General features: G+C 35.3%; 1 pseudogene; it reads right to left on the reverse strand.

The window, feature by feature from the left end:
- Nucleotides 1-6056: 6056 nt before the first annotated feature.
- Nucleotides 6057-7233, reverse strand: part of LOC113053642 (unconventional myosin-XVI-like) — a 161010-nt pseudogene continuing 159833 nt past the window's right edge.

The raw sequence follows: 7233 nt of genomic DNA on the forward strand, positions 1-7233 counted from the left end.
ATTTACAAATCTCATGAACTTATATTTTATTCATAATAGAATATAGATAACATGTCAATGCCAAACATTGGCTCATTTCCAGAAAAGTTTGGGCAGGTAGCAATAAGAGGCCGGAAAAGTTAAATGTACATATAAAGAACAGGTGGAGGACCAATTTGCAACTTATTAGGTCAATTGGCAACCTGCTTCTCAGAGTGGCAGTGTCTCTCAGAAGTCAAGATGGGCAGAGGATCACCTGTTCCCCCAATGCTGCGGCGAAAAATAGTGGAGCAATATCAGAAAGGAGTTTCTCAGAGAAAAATTGTAAGGAGTTTGAAGTTATCATCATCTACAGTGCATAATATCATCCAAAGATTCAGAGAATCTGGAACAATCTCTGTGCGTAAGGGTCAAGGCCGGAAAACCATACTGGATGCCTGTGATCTTCGGGTCCTTAGACGACACTGCATCACATACAGGAATGCTACTGTGATGAAATCACAACATGGGCTCAGGAATACTTCCAGAAAACATTGTCGATGAACACAATCCACGTGCCATTCTAAAACTCTATAGGTCAAAAAAGAAGCCATATCTGAACATGATCCAGAAGCACAGGTGTTTTCTCTGGACCAAGGCTCATTTAAAATGGACTGTGGCAAAGTGGAAAACTGTTCTGTGGTCAGACGAATCTAGATTTGAAGTTCTTTTCGGAAAACTGGGATGCCATGTCATCCGGACTAAAGAGTACAATGACAACCCAAGTTGTTATCAGCGCTCAGTTCAGAAGCCTGCATCTCTGATGGTATGGGGTTGCATGAGTGTGTGTGGCATGGGCAGCTTACACATCTGGAAAGATGAGCTCCATCAATGCTGAAAGATATATCCAAGATCTAGAACAACATATGCTCCCATCCAGACATCTTCTCTTTCAGGGAAGACCTTGCATTTTCCAGCATGACAATGCCAGACCACATACTGCATCAATTACAACATCATGGCTGTGTAGAAGAAGAATCCGGATACTGAAATGGCCAGCCTGCAGTCCAGATCTTTCACCCATAGAAAACATTTGGTGCATCATAAAGAGGAAGATGCAACAAAGAAGACCTAAGACAGTTGAGCAACTAGAAGCCTGTATTAGACAAGAATGGGACAATATTCATATTCCTAAACTTGAGCAAATTGTCTCCTCAGTCCCCAGACGTTTGCAGACTGTTATGAAAAGAAGAGGGGATGGCACACAGTGTTAAACATGGCCTTGTTCCAACTTTTTGGAGATGTGTTTATGCAATGAAATTTAATATAAACTTATTTTTCGCTTAAAATGATACATTTTCTCAGTTTAACATTTGATATGTCATCTATGTTGTATTCTGAATAAAATATTGAAATTTGAAACTTCCACATCATTGCATTCTGTTTTTATTCATAATTTTTACAATGTCCCAACTTTTTTGGAATCGGGTTTGTACTTTCTTCAACAAGAACATGTGGACATCACAACCCATACAAAACTTAAGGTTTTTTTTTTTTTTTTTTTTTATTATTATTATTATTAGTAAAACTGCTTAATTTAATTTTGTGTGATTTCTAAATGCTTGAAACTATATAAAATCAAACAGACAACAGCATTAATAAAATCGTAGCAGATAATTGTCTAGAGCTATAATTATAATTTGTAAATAATATAAATTAATTACAAATTATTTATAAACTTTTATATGTTATTAAAGTTCAGTTTTGACCCATATAGTAGTTTTTATTTATTTATTTATTTTAATTTTTTTTTTACTTCCATAATATTTGATGGAGGGGGATCACAACAATACAATTCTGCTAAGGTCACCCATTTGGCCTCCATGTGACAGGATCATAAAACAAGATGAGCAGAAATGCGCTGCTGAGGCTGTTAAGATCAAACTGAAATTACCAGAAATCTTGTTAAAGATCAATTTCAACCACTGTTTATTATTATTATTATTATTATTATTATTATTTATTTATTTATTTATTTCCTCCACCTCCCACCCCACATTCGGGTCAAAATTCCTTCATATTACCTAATTGTGAATAAGCAGGGCATTTTTCTAAACACTAAATATGCATCATTGAAATGTAAATATGTAAATGTTAGGTTTTGAGTACTCAAAATAAGTATTTTCATAGTACAATTAATAATGAAAAGATAAAAAAAAGCTAATACTTCATGACAATTAACAAAACGCTAGAGGAAATGTCATGTGTGTAAGCTTAACACATTAGCAGCTGCATTCAGCAAATACCACAACGGCCAAACCCACAGCATTCTGGAATCACATTCTAAAGTAAGCCCACGACATTCCGAGACGCACTCACCCCAAACATGAGGCAGCTCATTTCTGGTCAGGTTAACAGGATTTAAAAGAATTCTTCTGCTAAAAAACAAAAACAAGCACATTGTCAAGCAATGCCTCAAGAAAAACAAGGTATGAATAAACCCTATTGCTTATTAATTTTCACTTTTCTTTTATTCCGAGCAATGCAATTCTGTAAGTAAGCAAACAATCTTCTTTGTAATTCAAGACCTGGGTTCTTTTTTTTTTTTTTGTCTACCTTCAGCGTTCTAGTAAAATTGTTAAATAATTAATATTCCTGTTTTTCTCTGTCAATATTTCATCCACTCTTTCCTTGGATCAGTGTTTTTCAGCTGTTTTGTTCCAGGAAGCAGATTTCACTTTGGACATGAGGCCCAATACAAAACAGTTTATTGTGCAAAAATGTATTGTACAAAAACATTACAAGTATAATTTCTGTTAGCTTTATCTTAACATATATTAAATATGAACATTTTCAATTTATTTTGAGAAGTGATTGACCATCCAGATTATACACTTTGAACAACCTTTTGGCTAAATAACATTAGCATTAACATATTTGCATACAGTACATATTACCATATTTGTCATGTTTTACCATATGACCAAAATACTGTTGAATTTAAACACATAACCAATGACAACAACAAAACATATAGTGTAGATAGTATTTTATCTGTATAAGAACTTCATTCTTATAACTACAGATGATTAAAAGGTTAGTTGCATTTTACTTTTTGCATGCTTCCCCCATCCCATGACTTCGGTTACAGAACTATGCTACATTTTTATAACCAAAGCATGTTCAACCCTTGACCCCTCAACTCCTCCCTTGCATTTGGTCTTTCTAATGATGTTTCTGTACTTCCTGTGTCCTATATCTTTTTTATTGTCCATGGTGTGTAACAGTGTGAGTCATTAAGCTGTACAGACGAACTGCTCATTAACAGCAGAGGAGCAGACTGTCAAATGACACGGGGCCATATCATTTTCATCCATAACACCTGCATGCTTCATTTACGCCTCTATCTTTGATGACCTTTGACCTGTAGTCAGGATGACCTCTCGGAGAAGCTCACTAGCATATGGATAATGACTGGCTATAAGGATGGGTGATGGGTTATCTGTCTTTATCCAGCTGTTACCCAAGTCAAGACTAAAAGACATTGAGGACAGCTAATCACACGTCTAAAGCTGCCCAAAAATCGCTAAGCCTCAGGAAAAAGCACATCAGTGGAAGCTTCCTGCCGTGTCTGTGCATATTCTTTGCATCTGCGATCAGTGGGAGTGTTTATTGGCCAGTGTGTCTCTATTGGAATGGGTGGATTGTGGGAAAGTTGTCAATATGCTAATATGATCTGATCTGTGGACATACATCCAATACATGTATGCATAACTTCATTCCTAGAGGTTCAGTGATGTTGTGCATTAATAATAATGAAGTGTGTGTGTGTGTTTGTATTGGTGTGTTGCATACATACGGCAAGGGAATATTCTCAGATGTAAACTACACTAACTAACACACAGTATCTGATTTAACTAAACCGCTTTCGCACGGGGAATCTCAGACTATGTGTGTGTGTGTGTGTGTGTGTTGTATGGTATGCTTATACAACATGATGTACTAAAATTCAGTTTGTTGCGTTTTCAGAAAGTTTCACATACAGGTGACAAGATTTCCATTCATACAGATGCACAAAAATGACTTGAAAAAGTTGTATTATTTATTCACATAAAGAAACACTATGTGCCTGCACACACAGGCCTACCTATAGACTGAACGTGTAATATGCATGCACATGACATCATCGTTTTCAACATTTTTTACCCCCATAGTTTATATGGAGGCAATAACTGTATAGTTTCAAAAAAAAAAAAAAAAAAAAAAGAAAAAGAAAAGAAAAAAAGGAAAACTTTTTGAACCATTTTCAAGCTCCGTTTTTAGAGGGTGTGTGTAAATGCCATCATGGGATTTGCCCACAATTTTTGTTTTTGTTTTGCCAATCAAAAAAACTTTGTATACTCTCTTTTGACTATGACTTATTACGCGGCTGTTAAAAAGGATGTTCTTTATATAGTTTAAGCTGAGGATTTCCGCGGTGTCTTAATTAAATGGCCACTTGTAGCAATTGTCATCTGTGGCCGTGATTGCTGTTGCCATCTGTACTCATTCCTGTACTCATTCCTAACAGGAATGGGAGAGATGTCTTTCCTCCCTGTGAAAGTGTCAACACATGCAGATGGCAGGTGAAGATGAAGCAAAATCTACCCTTGTAAAAGGTGTCCCACTATTGGGAACATCCTGTCTGCTCTAAAAGAGCGTACAAGTGCGTTTGAGGAACCTGTCAAGCCCAGATCACATAATATCAGCAGGTACTTACAATTTTCACCACAATCTAAACTCAATTTCATTCTGAACTATCTTTTTATGGGAAGCATGGCAGGTAAAATGCAGTGTCTGAATCTATAATCATTACAGCCATAAATTTGCATTTAAATGAAAAACCTGTGAGATCTGCAAACCCCTTCCTCCATTATTGGTTCTTTCAGTGAAACAGATAAAGTGACATGAATGTTTTAAAAGAAACTGCTAATCAAAAAATGAGGGAGTCAAACAGTGTTTAGGTGTTGTGCATTAGTGTTTTTTTTTTTTTTTTTTTTTACTTGTATTGCAGGGATTTGCTTATGTGCTCAAATTCATCTTACTGTCCTCGAACATGTGGCATTGTTTTGAACGTGTGACTTGGATGGTGTGTGTTGTTTTGTGTGGTCTGATTTACGAGTCTTTGCTTGTCTTTATGGCCCAGTGAGTGATGAGTGTAATCAGCTTACACAAGCACTGCTCCCAGCCTTGCACTGTCTAACAGTAAACACACACACACACACACACACACACCTCATTCAAATCTCGACATTATGCAATATTAAACGTTCACATAAGCAGCAGTTACATGCTCTGTGTGCAGGGCAATATCTCCGGATCTTTGCTGTTTTGGTCAGGCAGAAGGAAGGCCTCTAATTTGGTCTGAGAGATTTTTAATCTGGACAGACTATTCAGTTTGTAGAACATTGTGATGTTGAAATGAATATTAACAAGGTAACAGTCAGTGCAACATTAGGGCTGGGAGATGTAGTGAAAAATGTAGTGTAAAATAATATCCTATGCGTGATTGTCATGTACATTCAAATGGTTATAGTTATTTATTTCCTACAAAAAAAAAAAAAATAATCAGTATTATTTAGCAATTCAATTGATAAAAAGTTAACAATAAAACATTTTATATCACAAAACAATATATATATATTGCTGTTCTTTTGAACTTTATATTCATTAAAGAATATTAAGCAGCTAGCTGTTTTTAACATAATGATAAGATGTATTTCAAACTATTGAACGGTTGTGTATTCAAACTAGTTTCCAAGCACAAAATATTTAAAGTGCAAGCTAAATATTAATTTTTCTAAAAGATTTCACTGTTGCATTTTAGAAATATATTTTTTTTAACTATGTTAAATGCCACACACACAGACTTCTTTTTTATCATGAATATTTAAGATTTTATATATATATATATACGCCTTATAGTTCTTCCCCCCAAAAAAATCCCAGTATTTTAAGAAAGAAACAGAAATAGTTTTTTTTTTGTCAGTTGACTGACACTGTGCTTTATTGCTGTACAGGGATTTTATAAAACATTTCAAAAACAAAATATGTACCAAGAATTTATTTTTCTTTGCTCTCAAACATGTATTGAAATAATAGGCATATTTATATAGAATTTACAGAAGAAAAACACACACACACACACACAAAATAACACATTACATAAAAAAGCATTAATTTAATATTTAGATGATCTCTGCATATTTGAGCAAGCACATGAATCTGAATGAGTTATTTCTGGTGTCTTGAGATGGAGATGTCAGTGTTGTTAGTAAAGAAGCAATCAGTCTCTGACCAGAAGAGAGTCGAGTCTTAGACAAGAAAATATGGTTTTGGACTCCAGCTCGACCCTATTCTCTTGAATGAACTGGTCTCGACTACAACACTGGCAGATGTCCTCTACATACAGATCTTTGCCAAACAATTTCTGCCCATTATTTTGCCATCAAAACCAGATCTCCATTCATTTGAAGCCATTTTGGGTTGGAGGGTGAGGGTTTATATAACAGGATGGATGGTTCCACAGCTCCAGTTTAGACAAAGGGCATGATCCAATGATGTCTATATCTCCACAACATATCAGACTAAGCACAGAAAAACAGACAGACGCGCCGTGTACATAAGAGATCACATGCGTTAACATACGTTGCCTTTTCAACAACAAAGTAGAAAAATGGGTTCATACTGTACAGTTCTTTTCATTCTCTTTTTGCTTTATAGTATTGATGGCAAGACAATACTAGACATTATAAAATAGAGTTGTTGTTTTTTTTTTCAATAAATAAATGTTTCAAATAATCATAACCCTGTTAAGCAGTAGCGATGTAAAGCAGCTGTGGATCAAACCCATGAAGTGAGTTCCGGTCTCCGTTAGCACTGGCCTGCACATTGATTTTAATATGCGTCTGCAAGACTGCACAGCAGTGAAAGATGCTTTTAAACCACCGTCCAATGGAATGGGGAAAGGGACTATTCACATTAGGTGGGACATATACAGACAGAAGAAGATATGCGATTCAAAAGCTTTATAGCAGCCCATTTTTAGAGCTGTCTGTAATGATTAATAAAGCCAGAAAGTACTACTCACAAAACTGGGGCTTAAAATAATCTTTACAATATGTTAATTTGAATAAATGTTAAATAGTGTTTCACACTGAAAATAAATTACCGTTTCAATACAATCATTAATCACAACTGGTTATACAAATCATACATTTTAAGTCACCGTTTTTC

Source organism: Carassius auratus, chromosome 34 (assembly GCF_003368295.1).
Source record: "Carassius auratus strain Wakin chromosome 34, ASM336829v1, whole genome shotgun sequence".
Taxonomy (NCBI): domain Eukaryota; kingdom Metazoa; phylum Chordata; class Actinopteri; order Cypriniformes; family Cyprinidae; genus Carassius; species Carassius auratus.